This window comes from Nipponia nippon, unplaced genomic scaffold (genome assembly GCF_047370975.1).
Source record: "Nipponia nippon isolate SJK-2023a ecotype South Korea unplaced genomic scaffold, ASM4737097v1 scaffold_33, whole genome shotgun sequence".
NCBI lineage: Eukaryota > Metazoa > Chordata > Aves > Pelecaniformes > Threskiornithidae > Nipponia > Nipponia nippon.
This window is the reverse complement of record NW_028262351.1, coordinates 963,442-982,077: the sequence shown is the minus strand read 5'-3', so window position 1 is coordinate 982,077 and position 18,636 is coordinate 963,442. Positions and strand designations below refer to the sequence as shown.

The 18,636-nt window shown below is 38.7% G+C and overlaps 1 pseudogene; it reads left to right on the top strand.

The window, feature by feature from the left end:
* The first annotated feature begins 9,752 nt into the window (after positions 1-9,752).
* On the top strand, positions 9,753-17,950 carry LOC148054145 (uncharacterized; annotated as a pseudogene).
* The last annotated feature ends 686 nt before the right edge of the window (positions 17,951-18,636 follow it).

Genomic DNA, 18,636 nt, shown 5'->3' with positions numbered 1-18,636 from the left:
CCTCTGCTATGAGGAAAGGCTGAGAGAGCTGGGGTTGTTCAGCCTGGAGAAGAGAAGGCTCCATGGAGACCTTATTGCGGCCTTTCAATTCTTAAAGGGGGCTTATGAGAAAGATGGGGACAGATTTTTTAGTAGGGCCTGTTGTGATAGGACAAGGGGTAATGGTTTTAAACTAAAAGAGGGTAGATTTAGACTAGGTATATGGAAGAAATTTTTTACGGTGAGGGTGGTGAGACACCGGGACAGATTGCCCAGAGAGGTGGTAGATGCCCCATCCTTGGAAACATTCAAGGCCAGGTTGGATGGGGCTTTGAGCAACCTGATCTAGTTGAAGATGTCCCTGCTCATTACAGGGGGGGTGGACTAGATGACCTTTAAAGGTCCCTCCCAACCCATACCATTCTATGATTCTGTGATTCAAAGTTAGCAATGCAAAAATCTTAGTGCACTGTAATACAAGGTTATGCACGATATCTGTCACTTTAGCAAAGATCTGCAGTTGGTTAGGGGTCTCTCAGCCTCGAGGAGTAACCTTGAGAGGTATCCCAGCTCAAGGGGAGATCATCGCCATGCAGCCAGCTGTTTAGCAGGGAGAGCTCAAAGAAGGTTCACTTAGGCTGTCATATTTATGGAATAAAGTGGTTGACTTGTAGTCAAATTACATGCAATGGAAAAGGTAAGCATGAGATTCCTTGTACCCACAACTTTCTTTTCCTTGACAAATGAGTCTTGGAAGAACCACCTTCTATTCATGTGTTAATTGCATGATCGGTGTTCCAGTTTCCAAACTCATATGCATCAGTGCTCACCATGTCACCCTGTTCCTTTGTGGGTTTTCAGAGAACAGGTTGGAACTAGAGAAGTTCTTGGCCCAGTTATGGCCTAGGGCTTTACTTCTTTTGGAGCCTGAACCAAGCTACCACTAGTTTGGTCAAGGAGTCGAGTGCATCCGTCACAACCATGTAGAACTTAATTTTTACAAGTCTCGCCTCCAAAATGTAGAGGTATGATATAGCTCTGTTTGCACATAACCATCATAAGTATTGCAAAGAAAATCTTAGAGTAAAAAATGTGCTTCAGAAATAAAATTTAGCAAATGTAAGTTGTATGGGCTTAGCCAGTAATTTTCAATGAATTTTGATATATAAAAGCTCACATGAAAGTTTAGAGCAACTCTTTTAAATGTCATAAATCATAAAATCAAATTGAGTGTTAATATTTTTGTTCTTATCCTTTGATTATAAACTTTGCTTTCTAGTTCAGTCTTTATTTTGCACAAAATAAAAAAAAAATCAAAGAAAAGTAAAGGTTTAAGATAGGATTGACTGCTCTCTATATGAAAGAGAAATGCAATAATTTAAAGATCAAATGCTCTTTGCTATAATAATTCTGTCTGTGGCTGGTAGCTATTTATTTATGAAATTGCTGAAGTTTGACACCAAATTCATGCATTAATTGCTAAGAGTTTGGCACTGAGTAAGGAAACACATGGCTTGCAGGTTAAATTTACTTTCACTGAGGGAATTAACAAACAATTTTAACCCAAATATATTGGACTTAATATAGGCAGTCATTTCTTACTGAATTGAACCCATAGTAGCGAAAGTTTTTTTCACTGCTTCTCCAAGAATTGCTATTTGAGGCAGAAACAGTGACTGAATTTTGTTTGAGTTGTTCATAAGGAGGTTAGGCCCAGCCAGGTTTTTAACTTCTGCAGGTGATCAGAACGCCTCATGTTAAGCACTTGCAAGTACCAAGTGTCTTTCTGGATATCATCTATTCAACAGAATAGCAGGTCATCGAGAGCATAGCACTGTGACCTTTAAACAAACAAAGAAACAAAAACCCAACCAACCAACCAAAAAAAACCCAAAACCAACCCCCCCAAAACTTTACTTTCTTCAGTCTTGAAGTGAAAAATAGATATGAAGAAAATAATGCTGGGGAGTACAAACACAATAATATATGCAGCATAGAAAGCAACTGTTGTTGTCCTTGCTCATTGGTCATAACAATAAAATAATTTTAAAAAGCTCCTGTGAATTAAGAAGCACTAACTGTAGTCTTTGAAGTATCTAAGGTCCAAATAGTATAAAAGACTGATGGGGGGATCTAATAGAATTTGTTTTGAGGTCATCATACTTCTCCATTTTAAAATGAGTCAAAACACAAGTAAATCCCTTGAACATTCTGTAAAAGATGTGCCCTGAGTTAGAGTATAGGGTGCAACATATTGGAACTATGGATTTTTCCAATTTCCTCAAATTCCCTGCAATACATATGTAATGTCTATAGGCAAAACTGTTTTCTTCTGTTCCTGATAAGATGATTCTACTCTTGCCTTTACTATAATCTTTATCCTTACCATACTTTTCTCATCACAAACCTAAATTCAGTTTGGTGTCTTTTAATGTCCTCAAAGACAACATTTTATATTCTTTTCTATTCCTTGATAAGAGGTTATAGATGGTAGAGCCAGTGATGATAGTCATAGCAATTCTCTATTGTTTTTTCTTTACAACAAAACAACCCCCCTCCCTCAAAAAAATATTTTTTACACACCCCAAAAAAAAAATCAGTGAAAACAATGTTTCTTAGAGCTTTCTCTTTCTGATGGGCAGTATAAAATAATTCTTAGGCTTTTATCTGTTTCAGATATGTCACATGACATAAATTTTAGGAGGTTTGTATAGATGTCCATTTGCTCATCATGTCAACCAGTAGCCATCTATTGTGTAAGAGGAATCTGGTCTTCAGACTTCCTTGATTGTAGCAGTTGGATGAAGTATCAAAGGCAGTGAAAACCATTTTCCTTTTTTTAATTCTCAGAATCAGGATAAAATGAACTTGAGTGTTGTAAGCACAAGTCCTTGCACAACACAAAGAAACATGCTATATGTGCATGTGTGTCTAGCTCTGGTTTGTAGGTTTTTTTTTTCATTACCCCCTCCCCCCTGCATAGAAAAAGGAAGTTGGTCTTTCAGAGTAGACAGCTAGTTAAGTACAGCAGGTCAATGGAAAAATTGGTGAACTAAAAATGCAGTTTATAGAACAAAATGTTATTCTAGTCTCCTGATATTTTTCTAATTTGACCTCTGACAAAACCTCTACTTCAAAGTTTATTTACATGTATTAGTTTTAATTTATTCTTGTGGTGGGTTGACCCCGGCCAGCAGCCAAACACCCACACAGGCTCTCACTCACTCCCCTCTCTCACGTGATGGGGAGAAAATAGAAGTAAAGCGAGAAGACTCATGTATCAAGATAAAGACGGTTTAATGGGAAAAGCAACAGCTGCATGCGCAAGCAAAGCAAAAAGAGGAATTCATTCACTACTTCCCATCGTCAGGCAGATGTCTAGCCACTTCCTGGAAAGCAGGGCCTAAGCACATGTAATGGTTACTTGGGAAGACAAATGCCATAATCATGAGCACCCCCCTTTCTTCCTCCTTTCCTCTGAGTTTTTATTGCTGAGCACAATGTTATCTGGTATGGAATATCCCTTTGGTCAGTTTGGGTCAGCTGTCTCAGCTATGTCCCTTCCCAACTTCTTGCCCACCCCCAGCCTACTCGCTGTGGGGGGAAGGGGTGAAGACAGAAAGTCTCCATGCTGTGCAAACACTGTTCAGCAACAGCCAAAAAATTGGTGTGTTATCAACACTGTTTTAGCCACAAATGCACAGCATATACATGAATAAATTAACTCCATCCCAGCCAGACCCAGTACAATCGTTTTAAGGGAAGATGTTTTATTTTTTCTCCCTTTCTTTCTTCTTTCTACCTGTGTTGTGGATAGTAAACTCACTTTCATATTCTGTTATTGATTATAGCAGGCTCAGTTCAGAACTTTAGTTGTAATCCTGCTCGACGAAGCCTAATATATGTCAGTGTGCAGTTACTGGGTTGGTGCCAAATGGAGTTTGCTGTCACACCAACAAGCAAGCCTGAATAAACAGAGAAGGAAGTAGCATTATCTTTCTAAATAGGTTTAGAATTATTGTGAGATGATAGTGCTACTATGGTTAAGGTTAAGATGAATTTGCCTGTTTAATGCCAGGATTTTTACATGCTATAAAAGTGTTCAGAGATTATCTTAAAAGCATCTGTTTCTTATTGAAAACAAGATTATCTTGGTCAGATTTAGGGAGCAAGAGTTTCACAGGTTACAGTGATTCTTGGTCTAGAGGGTAGGGGGTCAAGAGAAGGAAAAGGAACTTAAGATGCAATAATACCATATCCAGTTCTGATTTGTGTGTGTGTGTATCTATGTTTAGAGATCAAACTGTTTCAGTAACTAACTTAAAAGCATATCACCAAACTGAACAAAGATTTAGGCAATGCTAAGAAGCATTCTGAGACTGGTACTGTATCTCAGAGAAATACTTTATGTGATTGAGGGACTGTTAGTCTGAATAGAACATAGGTATACTCTAGCACATCTGACATCAGTGACTGGGTAGCGCTGGACTTTTCTTTCTGTTTTTTTTCTCCTAAATAAAGACCAAACACTGAATAGGAATCTTGCTTTCAGCAATCTTCTGTGTATGGCTAGTGTTTCTACAGATGCCAAGAATATACAGAATGATCTTAACTAAAAGGTTGCTTTTTGAAAAGAATATTGAGATTTGCTTTGATTAGACATACAGGAAAAGATTTGGAGGCTTTTTTGGTTTTATTTGTTTATTCTTGTAGAGAGAGTAATTTACCTGTTGCAGGGTTTTCATCATTCCCTCAAGTAGGGCACTGACTGAGGTAAGATTCTGCATTGGCTGAACAAATATAGCTGGGGTTCATCCAGAGATGCTTAAATAAGCAGATGTGAAGAAAAACTAAGTGTGTGTCACATTTTCTGTGCTAAAAGGAATTGTGTTCTCTTATTTATATGCAGATACTCTGTCAGGGATAATGTTACTATTAGGGATTTACATAAACATATCAATAAGCACAGCTTTAAGAGAAGTGCATCTGTGAAGTCATACACCCATCATTTCTCTGGTTGATTGTGTGGTTTGCTCTCACAGAGGAATATTAATGCTTATTATTATAATAAGTATTTCTAATATTCTTATAGCATCCTTATCAGATTACAGGTTCATGAAAGGATAAATGTAGATAGATAATATTTTACAGGGAATCTTTAGCGCACAGATCAACAGACTGTGAGGTGTGGCACTAATGATATATTTTTAGTAGCTTAGATAATATGGTCATCAGATACGGGCCAAGTGTAGAGTCTGGTTTGTCTGACTCTACATGACCAAACATGACTTTTGACTTTTGTTGAAGGTGAGGTCTGGCAGTTTCCTCAGCTGTATATGCGGTCTTTACTGTCCATTTCAGCTGCAAAATATATTATTGTGATGTCAGCTAAAAATTTAAATAGTTTCTGGAGAAAAGTTGAGATTATGTTGATTTTTAATTCCTGGTAATTTCCTGATATTTAGAGGTTTAAATATAGGCAAACGTATTATCTTGGAAACATGTAAGCCACTGAGAAGTCAACTTTAGCTAAGTATAATGACATTTTTTGAAATAAATATAGAATATGACAGATGAGCTGTATTGTTAAAGAATTTGAAAATGTTTTGCATAAAAGATGCTATTGGCTATTTTTTTTTTAACCTGCAGATATACATAAAGTACAATATGGTTAGGGATATTTCTGTCTATTTGCAAATATAAAATAACCCCAAACTAATCTGTGCTACTGCAGATATGGGACATTAGGACATAAACTATCTGCAGTGCAGCTCATTGGTGCAAGTGTTTGATTAAAGTAAATTACATTAATCACTTGGTCGGTGTCGTGGTTTAACCCCAGCCAGCAACTAAGCACCATGCAGCCGCTCGCTCACTCCCCCACCGGTGGGACAGGGGGAGAGGATCGGAAGAGCAAAAGGGGAAAGCTCGTGGGTTGAGATAAGAACAGTTTAATAACTAAAGTAAAATAAAAATAGAACAGTAGTAATAATAATAATAATAATAACAACAACAAATAATAATAGTACAATAGTAATACAAAGCAAGCGATATACTCTACAATGGCTCACCACCCGCCGACCGATGCCCAGCCCGTCCCCCAAGCAGCGATCGTTGCCCCTCCCCCGGCTAACTCCCCCAGTTTATATACTGAGCATGACGTCATATGGTATGGAATAGCCCCTTGGCCAGCCCGGGTCAGCTGTCCTGGCTGTGCCCCCTCCCAGCTTCTCGTGCACCCGGCAGAGCATGGGCAGCTGAAAAGTCCTTGACCACTGTGAGCGCCACTTAGCAACTACTTAGCAAGAACAAAAGTATCAGTGTATCGTCGACATTGTTCTCACCCTAAACCCAAAACACAGCCCCATACCGGCTACCAAGAAGAAAATTAACTCTATCCCAGCTGAAACCAGGACAGTCGGCAATGTAGAAATATTGAAATGCAGATAACTATAGCTGAAATAAAGATTTTTCAATTATTGACAATTACCCATTCCAAAGGATTAGCAAAGTGTCTGTTTTGATTAGTGCTGACTGATAGTCTTAATTTTAAAAAATTTTTACCTGCTAAAATTTCAAAACTAAAAAAAATAGGTGCAAAAGGTTTGTAAATGTTGATAAACATTCTTCTTTTATCTTGTTTTCTTTCCATTTTTAGGACAACCAATTATAGTAAAAGAATTTGCTCTCATTGCATAAAAGACATTAGTGGTGGTATTCCCCATTATGGTATTCAGGTTGTTAGTTTTTATCCCAGCTATAATAATTGTTAATGCTACTGATCATTACTCTAAGCTGGTGACGTTAGTGTTTCATAAACTTCTGGACTGTGAATTTAAGGTTGAGGGTAGGATGAAGAAACAGTTGACTGGTCTCAACTTTTAACTTTAAACAACATTGAAAAACTAAAATATGACCACTTGAAGAGCAATAATGAAGAAGATGGAAGGGACTTGCTGTCATCTCAAAAAAAACAGAAAGTTTTTTCTCATATTCCACAAGATCAAACAAATGAAACCTTTTTTGTTGAAATGGAAGAGCAGAAAAATTAGTGTAAAATTTCTGAAAAATTAAATGTTTTCAGTGTTGTGGTCATCAGTGGAACATAGCTGAAGTGATCATGCAAACCTAATAGCTCTTACTTTAAGTCTAGTTTCTTTTTATCTTCAGGTTCAAATAAAGGCAATGACCATGGCAGGAAGAGAAGAAGTGAAAACAAAGACTAAAGTTGGTAAGGGAACCTCCTCTTATGCTAGTGACTGCTTTCAGCATAGTACACATTAAAGAAGTATCAAGATGTGATTGATTACTGTGCTAGGATATGTCCTTCTAGATGCATTTAATTTTGTATATATAGGCTTATTATGCCAGAAGTGAAGAACTATAGGAAAAATCAGGGAGAAAAAATCACTGTGGGCATGGATTATGTTGGTCAAGCGTTACAAAACTGTAAGTGTTAACTGTTATGATAATATGAATAATTAAAAATTGTCATAAATGAGAGAAAGAGAAAGGATATATAAAAATATTTTAAATGTTGCAATTAGTTTTGCATACGCAACATACACAGCATTACTCAATTTTAGCATGAGTTTTGTCTGCAGAAAACAGCATAACAGCAGACTCTTATCAGAAGCAGTATGCATACAAATGCAGAGATGACTGTGTAAGCAACCTTTCCTCTTTTGATTTTTGTGTCTCCATACAAGATCCAGCCATTCAAACAGTCTTCCATCCACTATGCCTTTTCTGAGACAAAGCTGGTTACACAAAGCCATGAGAACTTTTTAGACTGTAATGGGATGATGTCTTGATTTTGAACATCTGACACTCTTAAGGAGACTAGAGGCATTATGAAAGCTGGAGTAGGGTAGGGATAGCCAAATGGGTTTTATTTTGTGTCATAAAAGCTAGAATTTAAACAGAAATACAAATGGAATAACACTGTGGCTGAATTAATGGCTGAATTAATGGCTGAATTGTGAAATGGCAATGTATCACACCAATATAGCTAATATAATATATCAAAATAACTCATCTTTTAATAAACTGTGCAATAATATTATTGTATTATTACTAATATTCACTAATATTATCTTTTAATAAACACTTAAGTGTGCAAATAAGATGGTCATTTTAGGACTTGTATTTAGCTCTCTGTAACTGAATAGTTTTTGTGTTAGAGTGCTTCTTGTTTGACCCTATCATGCCTCTGTGTGTCAGGCCTTCTGGCCAGTTAAGGATCCTTCTTTTATGGGGAAGTTTATGTGGAATAGTTTCTCAGACATTTAAAAAATGTATATTACTTGAATCACATCATCTCAGTGGAGTAAAAACCAGCTGAACTGTGGTCCACATCAGCCTCTTGTTTTATAGTCTTATGAATCAGCGCTTGGGTATTATATTATTCATAATGTGAGGCTAGTGGAGTAGAATTATGGAAAAAATGGTGTGTTTGTACTTGGACAATTGGTCTGCAATGATGTAATGGAAACCAACTTGTTAATGTCCTATTTACTTCAAAGTTTGTTGGCTCACTCTGATTCTGAAGACGGCTTTCAAAAAAAAAAAAAAAAAACCCTACTAAATTGTCTGTATACCCTATTTTAACTCTGGTATTTAAAGAAGTGTTTTAAAGGAAGCTTCAGATTGTTTTTTCATTAAAAAAGAAAGTTTTTTTTCTGATAACTGCAAAGTTAGAACCTAAATAATTGAATCATAGAATGTCCTGAGTTGGAAGGTACCCACAAAGATCATCGAGTCCAACTCCTGTCCCTGCATAGGACAACCCCAAAATTCACACCATATGTCTGAGGGCATTGTCCAAATGCTTCTTGAATATTGTCAGGCTTGGTGCCGTGACTACCTCCCAGGGAAGCATATTCCAGTGCTCCACCACCCTCTGGGTGAAGAACCTTTTCCTAATGTCCAACCTAAACCTCCCCTGGCATATCTTCCTGCTGTTCCCTCGGGTCCTATCATTGGTTGTCAGGGAGAAGAGATCAGCACCTGCCCCTCCTCTTCCCCTTGTGAGGAAGCTGTAGACCGTGATGTCTCCCCTCAGTCTCCTCTTCTCCAGGCTGAACAGACCAAGTGACTTCAGCCACTCCTCATACGGCTTACCCTCTAAACCCTTCACCATCTTCCTGGCTCTCCTCTGGACACTCTCTAGTAGCTTTGTATCCTTTTTGTGCTGTGGCGCCCAAAACTGCACACAGTACTCAAGATGAGGCGGCACCAGTGCAGAGTAGAGCGGGACAATCACCTCCCTTGACCGGCTAGCAATACAGTGCTTGATGCACCCCAGGACACGACTGCTGCTCGGGGACGGGCTGCGCATCGGTTAGCAGGTGGTGAGCAATTGTATAGTGTATCACTTGCTTTGTATATTATTATTATATTATTATATTATATTATTATTATTATTACTATTATTATTACTATTACTATTATTCTATTTCATTTTACTTCAATTATTAAACTGTTCTTATCACAACCCACAAGTATTCTCACTTTTGCCCTTTCCAATTCTCTCCCCCATCCCACTGGGGCGGTGGGGGGGAGTGAGTGAGCGGCTGTGTGGTGCTTAGTTGCTGGCTGGGGTTAAACCACGACAGTCCTTTTTGGCACCCAATGTGGGGCACGAAGGGTTTGAGATAATAACAGATTAACCAGAGTGTATTAAAGGCATTTGTATCTGTTAACAGTTGCTGGTCATAATATTGATTCATGTGTTCTCAGTATTAGTCTACCTGATCTGCACCATGCTCTTGTTTTTGCAGTACATGTTAAAGATTGGTGTTGGGTGTTGCAGTTTGCTGTGCTCTGCCGTGATTAGTGATGTTTTGCCTGGGAGATTTGTTATTAAAACACTGGTATTTGGGTTCTGTACTGAAGCCATTACCGTACTTCGGGTACCACCTCATGGAGACAATTAGCAATTATACCTCTTCCTCTGAGAGGTTTTTTATGGAGGAAATACAGAATGGCACCTTTGTTGTTTTCTTCTATGGTGTTTCCTCCTTCATTACAACAACTGTTCAGTATCTTGAACATCCTTGGGTAGTTAAGATACTTCTATTGGTAGTTCTTGGGAAAATTGTTTCGGTTTTGTCTAAGGTTAGTAAGCAGTTTCGGAATATCATCCAGAGATCTGCCCCAAGGCTGGATAGTTATGAGTGGCAGGGTGTGTGGGAGAGCATGGGCAAATGCCTAGGATGGTGGGCACCTCCAGTGTTTTGGAACTTCACCCCTGAACAAGTGCAGAATCCTGAAAAATTAGTAGAATATTTGGAAAAAGTATGTTGTCACCCTGGCAACTTCAGAGAGACACAGATCACTGCAACGTGCTGGGGCCTGGCCCATGCCTACCGAGCCCTGTTCAACACTATTCAGAACCCTCAAGGGAAAGTGAAGGTCTCTGGATCTGGCAACAAAACAACAGGCACTGCGGCTACCCCAGCCCTTGCGATAGGCACTGTGGCTACGCCAGCCCCTGCGACAGGCACTGTGGCTACGCCAGAGAATCAACCCGTGCCAGTATCAGTCGCCCCCATACAGAAGAAAAAATACACAAGAAAATCAGCTACTTTAGTAAGGGATAGTGATGAACCAGGGCCATCACGAGAACAGAAGCAGGAAGAGGCAGAACCCATAAATGTAACCACCCGATCCCTGTCCCTGAGTGAGCTGCGAGATATGCGAAAAGATTTCAGTCGTCGTCCAGGCGAGCACATCATCACCTGGCTGCTCCGATGCTGGGATAATGGGGCCAGTAGCCTGGAATTAGGGGGTAGGGAAGCCAAGCAGCTGGGATCCCTTTCTAGGGACGGGGGCATTGACAAAGCGATTGGAAAAGGGGCACAAGCCCTCAGCCTCTGGAAGCAACTCCTGTCAGGTGTGAAGGAAAGGTATCCCTTCAAGGAAGATGTTATATGTCACCCAGGCAAGTGGACCACCATGGAGAGAGGTATCCAGTACCTGAGGGAATTAGCCATGCTGGAGGTGATTTAGAATGACCTGGACAACGAGCAGCTATCCAAAGATCCAGATGACATCAGGTGCACACAACCCACGTGGCGGAAGTTGGTATGGAGCGCACCATCACCGTATGCAAACTCATTGGCAATAACGACCTGGAAAGACGGAGAGGGACCAATGGTGGATGAATTGGCTGGCCAACTCGAGCAATATGAAGAAAGTCACTCTTCTTCCCTACAGGCCTGCATCTCAGCTGTGGAAAAACTGTCCGAAAAACTGTCCCGGGATTTCCAGCAACTAAAAGAGGATATGTCCTACTCCTCACCTGAGGTATCCAGTATCTCAGCCATTAGAAGTAAGCATCCCTCTGCTCAAGAGAGAAGATATAGTGGATACGCACCACGGGCCACCTTGTGGTTTTATCTGCGTGACCACGAAGAGGACATGAGGAAGTGGGATGGAAAATCTACCTCGACCCTAGATGCACAGGTATGTGAGTTGCAAGGGAAAGCAATCACACAAGGGGGTTCTCGCAGGAAAATTGCTGCTCCAGTTTCCAGTGGGCAGTTCCCCAGACAGACTAGAAGGCCTGATCTTACTCCTGATTGTAATGAAGGAACTCCTGACTCGCATTTACAAGAAGTGAATAAGGAAAGCTACCACCAGGACTGGCCCTGCCTCCAGCCAGGTGGAGGAAAGGGATGACTGGGTGTACTGGACTGTGTGGATTCAATGGCCTGGCACATCAGTAGTAGTGTTTATACTAATCAAGGACTTTTCAGCTTCCTGTGCTCTGCCAGGTGCACAAGAAGCTGGGAGGGAGCACAGCCAGGACAGCTGACCCAGACTGGCCAAAGGGCTATTCCATACCATATGATGTCATGCTCAGTACATAAGCTGGGGGGAGTTGGCGGGGGAGTGATTGCTGCTCGGGCACGGGCTGGGCATCGGTTAGCAGGTGATGAGCAACTGCATTGTGCATCACTTGTTTTGTGTATTCTATTATTATTATTATTATTATTATTATTATTATTATTATTATTATTATTATTATTATTATTATTATTTCCTCTTCCTCTGCTGTCCTATTAAACTGTCTTTATCCCAACCCACAGGTTTTAATTTTTTTTCCGATTCTCTCCTGCATCCCACCAGGGGAGGGAGGGTGAGCGAGCAGCTGTGTGGTGCTTAGTTGCCAACTGGGGTTAAACCACAACCGTCTTTAGATTAGACAAGTTTAGTGATATTGTAATGAGCTGTTTAACTGCAACCAAAGCCATTTAATAATATATTTCCTAAAAAGAACCCTTTTCCTTACATTGTTTTATGACATAATCACTTGACTGAAGAGACAAATTGCTCTCTTCGAGTAAGTCATTTTAGAAAGCACAGATATTAGCTTCTGAATGATTTTAAATAATAGTTGACAGAAATATAGGATGTTCAGTGACAGTTTCACGCGCTAGGTGATGAAGTAAAATTAGAGTCTGATGATTTCATGTTGAACAAAGTGAAATTTCAGCTTTGATCCTAGTGGATGGAACTTCAAATATGTATGATGACTCAGTTGTGGTTCAGTGTATGACCATTTAAGTAACTCATTGTTCGATGGCACTACATCTTGAGATGTCTGTAGGCATAAGTGAAACAAATGTTATATTAAAGCTCCAGTTCAGAGGATTCATGTTTTAATTGCTATCTTTACCTATATAATCAGCCCAAATTCACAAATATTATAATTTTATTAGAAGTAGCTGTATTATGTTTTGAGGCTTTTAAAACATACATTCTTTCTGTAATCTAGTCAAAGCATATGCATGTTAGACTAATTACTGAAATGAAGAAAAAATAAAATAAACAAAAGGAATGTATACTTTTATTTAAAAGAGTTTTATGTTAGTCATTTCAGATGATCTTTAGGTTGTAAAAGAACAAAATATAGTTGTGCTACAATTATTATAGGAAATTGGATTTGACATATAACAAGAAACAAAGAACAGCCTCAGTATGTTGTTGTCATTCTGTGGTTTCTGGGTGAACCTAAAATGTAATTATTTGTATGTCAATCAAAATCCCCTTTTATTAGGCATTTTTTAAGTACTGCAACAATCTTTTTGCCAAGTTAACACTAGAGAGGAACTAACAAAGAGACTCTGTTAGAGACTTTGTTTTCTCCCTCTCTCTGGCTGAAGAGAGGAAGTGAGCGAGTGGCTGAGTGAGAGTTTGGCCCTTAGCCAAGGTTAACCCACCACGCCAATATAAATAGAGCTAACAATCAGAAGAAGAAAGGGAAAAATAACTTTAGCTTTGTGATGAGCAAATTTACATATAATTTCTCTTTTCAATATACATCATAGTAAATCCTCCCATATTCTCTATTTGAACAGTGTACTTCAGAATTCTTGCCATTTTGTAAAAAGCTAGCCTGTATTCTGTGGTCATCCAGAATGCTCACTGAGTTGTTAGTGAGGGCCTCTGTATAACTCAGGTATATGAAACTAGGCTTAGTAGATGCAACATAAGCTTCATTTCCAAAACCAAGAGAGAATTGCAAAAAGTTTTCATAGACTGTGTTTCAAAATGCATATATTTCAAAACAGAGGAATTTTCAAAATGTTCTCTAATGACATGTCAACAGAAGCTAAAAGTTTGAAAAGAAAATGTTTGATATACAGGAGGATATTGGAGGGTTTAGAAGCATGCAGATGAATGACATTTTATCATCAAACTGTGTTACTGCAGATTGCATTGAATATGAAAAAACATTTTATATAACTTCTTCTTTAACATATTTAGTATCTTCTGTTAATGTGTTAATTACTGTGTTAATGCCTAAAGATATCTTGAGCTTGCCCTTTTAAGTTTCTGTTTCCATTCACTTGAATAATAAAATAACTGGAAAGTCCCTAGTGCTGACAAATTCTATGAAAGATCATCTTAACCTATAGATATGTTTTTAACATAAATATATAGCAAGATTGTACTAATGGCTTGATATATTTAAATATTGCGTTAGTATATATTATTTTTGTCTTGAGTCACACTACAAAGTTTTGGAGAGTATTATTACATCTCAGCTTCAGAGACTAAAGTGAAACACAGATCCAAACAAATGTATGTATGTTAAGGTGGGAACCTTTCTACATTGCAGGTAGACTCTAAGGGAGTTCTCTGCTTAGGAGAAAAGATTGACTATTACAGTCTGGATTGTTGACATATTTTCAGTTTTCCAGTTGAAATTACTTTATTATCTATTTGAAGACTTTTATTTTATTTGTGATCTCTACAGTTCACATTTTGAAGCAGACTGTCAGTATTATTTGAATAAGATCCATTGTGCTATCAAACAGAGGGGGTGATGAAAAGTTGATATTTATTGTTGCACTTTAAAGCTTCAGTTCAGCAAATTACTATGGCAAGTAATTGTTTTGAATATAATACACCTATTGATTTCATTGATGTGTAGATCCATGCATCTCATACATCTGTACTTTGCAGATTCAAGGGTTAATGACTAAGTACAAACATGATGTTACATTTCTGTGTGTAATGTTCACTAAGGTGCTTTACGCATAAGCCATCATTTGTATGTGAATAACAACAGAAATGGTGATTTCCTCTTGGCATAAAGAACTTCACAAAGCAAGAAAGAGCTCTATACAAACCTAATTGCTAATGTTACGTTAAGGTTACTTAAATATGTGTATATGAATACAGTATGTATGTATTATGTGTTTATGGCAGCAGTGCTTGCCTAACTTTGGAAATATGACCTCATATAGTTAGAAAATAAAATAGAATTTCTAATGTTTAGATTGTGCTATTGTTTAAAAAAATATTTTTAAAGTACACTGCAAGTGAAGTAATCCTCTGTTTCACTTTTAAGCAATTCGAGAAATAATTACTCTTCACTCTGTTTTAGCTTTCTATATCTGAAAGTACTTCAGTGATAAAATGAAAGTATAATACTTGAAATGAGGTGTTTCACAGAATAGGCCATGAGACTGGTTTTAGTTGCACTTCTGTGTGATGATGAGAAAATGATGTGGTTCAATTTCCGTTATATAAAATGAAGGCAGATTATAGCAAGAAGCAATACTGTGGGTAAAAGTATGATAGAGGACTGCCATATAAGGGAAGACAATAGCAGTTTGAGTGGACTTGGGCTCTCTCTGGATGCTTTAAGATTTACAGAGAAGGACATGAGATTCCTTGGGAAATTTTGCACTTGCTTGCCTTCTGCTACCAATTAATGTCATTCAGGGAGTTCTATATCACTTTCTACCCTCCAAAATTTTCCCATCCTGTGTTTTTTTTTCCTAAAGGAGAAAATGCCTTGGTTAACTTTTCCCTCCAAAATCTTAAAAGTGATCAAACATATTATGAACTGATCACTTGTCAGATTTCATTTTTGAGGAATAAGCCTGAATCAAGCTGGCGGTCTGCCACAAGGCGAGCCACTGCCTGTCCCAGCCCCTGTCTCTCGGTGCCCCCTCAATGCTCTTAACTGAGTGTCCCGTGGGGCCCAAAGCATTTACTTTGAAAAAATTAGAGTGTTCAAAGCAGGTCTGCTGCCAGAATACTCCAGCTAGGAATAATGGAATAGGACTCCGGTTCTGTTTTGTTGGTTTTCGGGAAGGGGAAAAAATTTCCCATGGCAGGGGGGTTGGAAGTAGATGATCTTAATTCTATGATTCTATGATCTTTAAAGGTCTCTTCCAACCCAAACCATTCTATGATTCTATGAATATATTTTTTTTGCAATGTATATTGAGAAAATTAGCTATATTAATTAAAAAATAGAAACTAATGTTAAAGTTTTACATCAAATTGGAATACAAGTAAATATTTATTGCTTATTTCCTATACCCTTGAAAGCACCAGATTGTAATGGAAATGATGAAAAAATTAATTCCAGGTAATGAGGCTGATATAATGTCCTTCTAGAGACTTTCAGTCATTGTAAGCCCATCTACTGGGAACCCATGCTGTTCTTTTAAATATTTAATGTAACTTCCATTATGAATTAAGCATTTGTAGGTTAGGGTCTCTGTCTAAGAACTTCTTTTTTTGAACTAAAAATAAGTAAGTATGAAATACTCTATTATAAATATGTGTTCAATACAAATAAAATTTAGCAATTTAATTAAAAAGTTCCAAGAGAAAGCAGCAAGCTGATAGGTAAAATGTTTTAAGAATTTGGATATTAAGCCTAGAAAAGGCTTCAAGCAGGAGTTGTTCAAACTGTTATCTTCCCATATCAAAACATGCAGCAAATATGAAGCTTAAAAAAAAAATCCCAAACAAGAACATAACATTGAGAAGAAGCACTAAGTTTCAGCAGAGCACTCTGAATTAAGACGTTCAGTTTCTTTCATCTGGTATTTCATTGTTGTGGTTTCTCTGAAATAAAGGAAGTCCCTTTCTTGCCATTTGTCTTGAGATGCAAGATACAGGAGATGAGGGTGATGTTTTACTAGTTATTGTTTTAAAATTAAAAATAATTACTATCGATTTAGGAATAAAAACATTTGGGATCTATTCTGAAGTTAGAAGGAAAGCTATATGATCATTTTTCACATGCTATTTAATGTAAATGTATTTCTTATATGCGGTTTGGGATTTAAATGCTAAAATTTCAAATACTTTTTTGTTAAGTAAAAATGAACTCCAATGGAAATTGTAGATTTTAAGGTAAACTTGCATTGCAGTTCACACAATGCAGTAATCTGTGATGTAAATATAAAGATCTTCACTTTTAACCATCCTAATTTGATTTTCTTAAAATGTAGCATTTCTTTAGTTCTGTAATTTAAAAAGGTATGTTTTTTTGTCTCTGTGGCCTTACAGATTAGTGTGTGTAATCTGATATTTTGTATAGACAATGTCCTGTATTATGAGGTGAGATTCTATATCCTATACAAAAGCACATGGGACATGTCTTTTTCTCCATGTTTTTGTGGTGCCTGGACAGTTGTGGGGCCCAAGAGGTTCAAGATAATGACAGATTTGATCAAAGTGTACTAGACTGAATTTATAGCTGTTATACCTGTTTAGCTGTTACTTGGCAAGTTGTTACTTGCTGTTGCTAGTTGTGATGTTGACTTGTTTGTTCTCAATGTTGATTTATTTGTTTCCTTACCTGCTCTGTGGCATGCTCCCTTTCTTGCTGTACATCAAACTCTGGGGCTTGTTAATGGCAACTTTCAGCTTTTGCTGGGCTGTTTATCAGTTTGTTTTTGCTTTGCCTGGGAGAGCTATGATAAAAGCACTGGTCTTGAGCCTGTCTGGTATTTGGGCCCTGTGTTGCTGCCATTCCAGTACTCTGGGAACCATTTCTTGGAGACAATTAACAGTTGCACCTTTCTCCTCTTCTCCTCCTGGAGCCACTTTGTGGGGGAAATGAAGACTGGCACCTCTCCCTTTCTTCTCCTCCAGGGTAGATGTTTTCTGCCTAGTTTGTCATGGACTGATACAGACTGCACTTGAACAGGGTGATTCCCTTGAACATCTGCAGTACATTAACAACATCATCATGTGCAGCAACACAGAGGAGGAAGTGTTTGAGAAGGGGAGAAGAATAATCCAGATGCTTCAGAAAGCTGCTTTTGCCATAAAACAAAGCAAGGTCAAAGGACCTGCACAAGAGATCCAGTTCTTGGGAATAAAATGGCAAGATAGGCATCATCACATCCCTATGGATATGATTAAAAAGATAACAGCCACGTCCCTACCACCTAACAAGAGAAACACAAGCTTTCCTAGACATTCTGGGTTTCTGGAGAATGCAGTAGCCCTTCGGTCTGTCCAGACAGGACCAGATGTGAGAAACATGCTCTACACCACAGCCAGGGAGTATGATCTCAACTGGTGCCTGTGTCAGAAAACACCCGAAGAGACCCGAGGTCAGCCTCTGGGGTTTTGGAGCTGGGGTTATAGAGGATCTGAGGTCAGCTACACCTCAACTGAAAAGGAGATACTAGCAGCATAAGAGGGTTTTGAGCCATTTCAGAAATAGTTTGTCCAGAAGCACAGCTCCTCTTGGGACCTCAATTGCCTATGTTGCACTGGATGTTCAAAGTAAATGGCCCCTCTACACATTACACAACTGATGCTACATGGAGTAAGTGGGTAGCATTGATCATGCGACAGGCTCAAATGGAGAACCACAACAGCTCAGTAATCATGCAAGTGATCATGGACTGGCCAGAAGGCAGAGATTTTGGAGCATCGCCCATGGAGGTGACTCATGCTGAAAAGGCCCCACTATATAATGAATTACCAGAAAATGAGAAGCAATATGCTGTGTTAACCGATGGATCCTGTCACATTGTGGGAAACCATCGGAAGTGGAAAGCTGCTCTATGGAATTCCACGTGGCAAATCAGAAAAGGAGACGGTGAGTCAAGTCAGTTTGCAGAGGTGAAAGCCATCCAGCTGGCCCTAGACATTGCTGAATGAGAAAAGTGGCCAGTACTCTATACTGACTCATGGATGGTGGCTAATGCCCTGTGGGGGTGGCTACTGCAATGGATGCAGACCAACTGGCAGTGCAGAGGTAAACCCATCTGGGCTGCTGCATTGTGGCAGGACTTGGCTGCCTGGTTTGAGAACTGTTCTGCACTGCAGAGGTGCAGGGCTGAGAGAGGCGGTGTAGGGTTCTTTCTGGATCGCAAT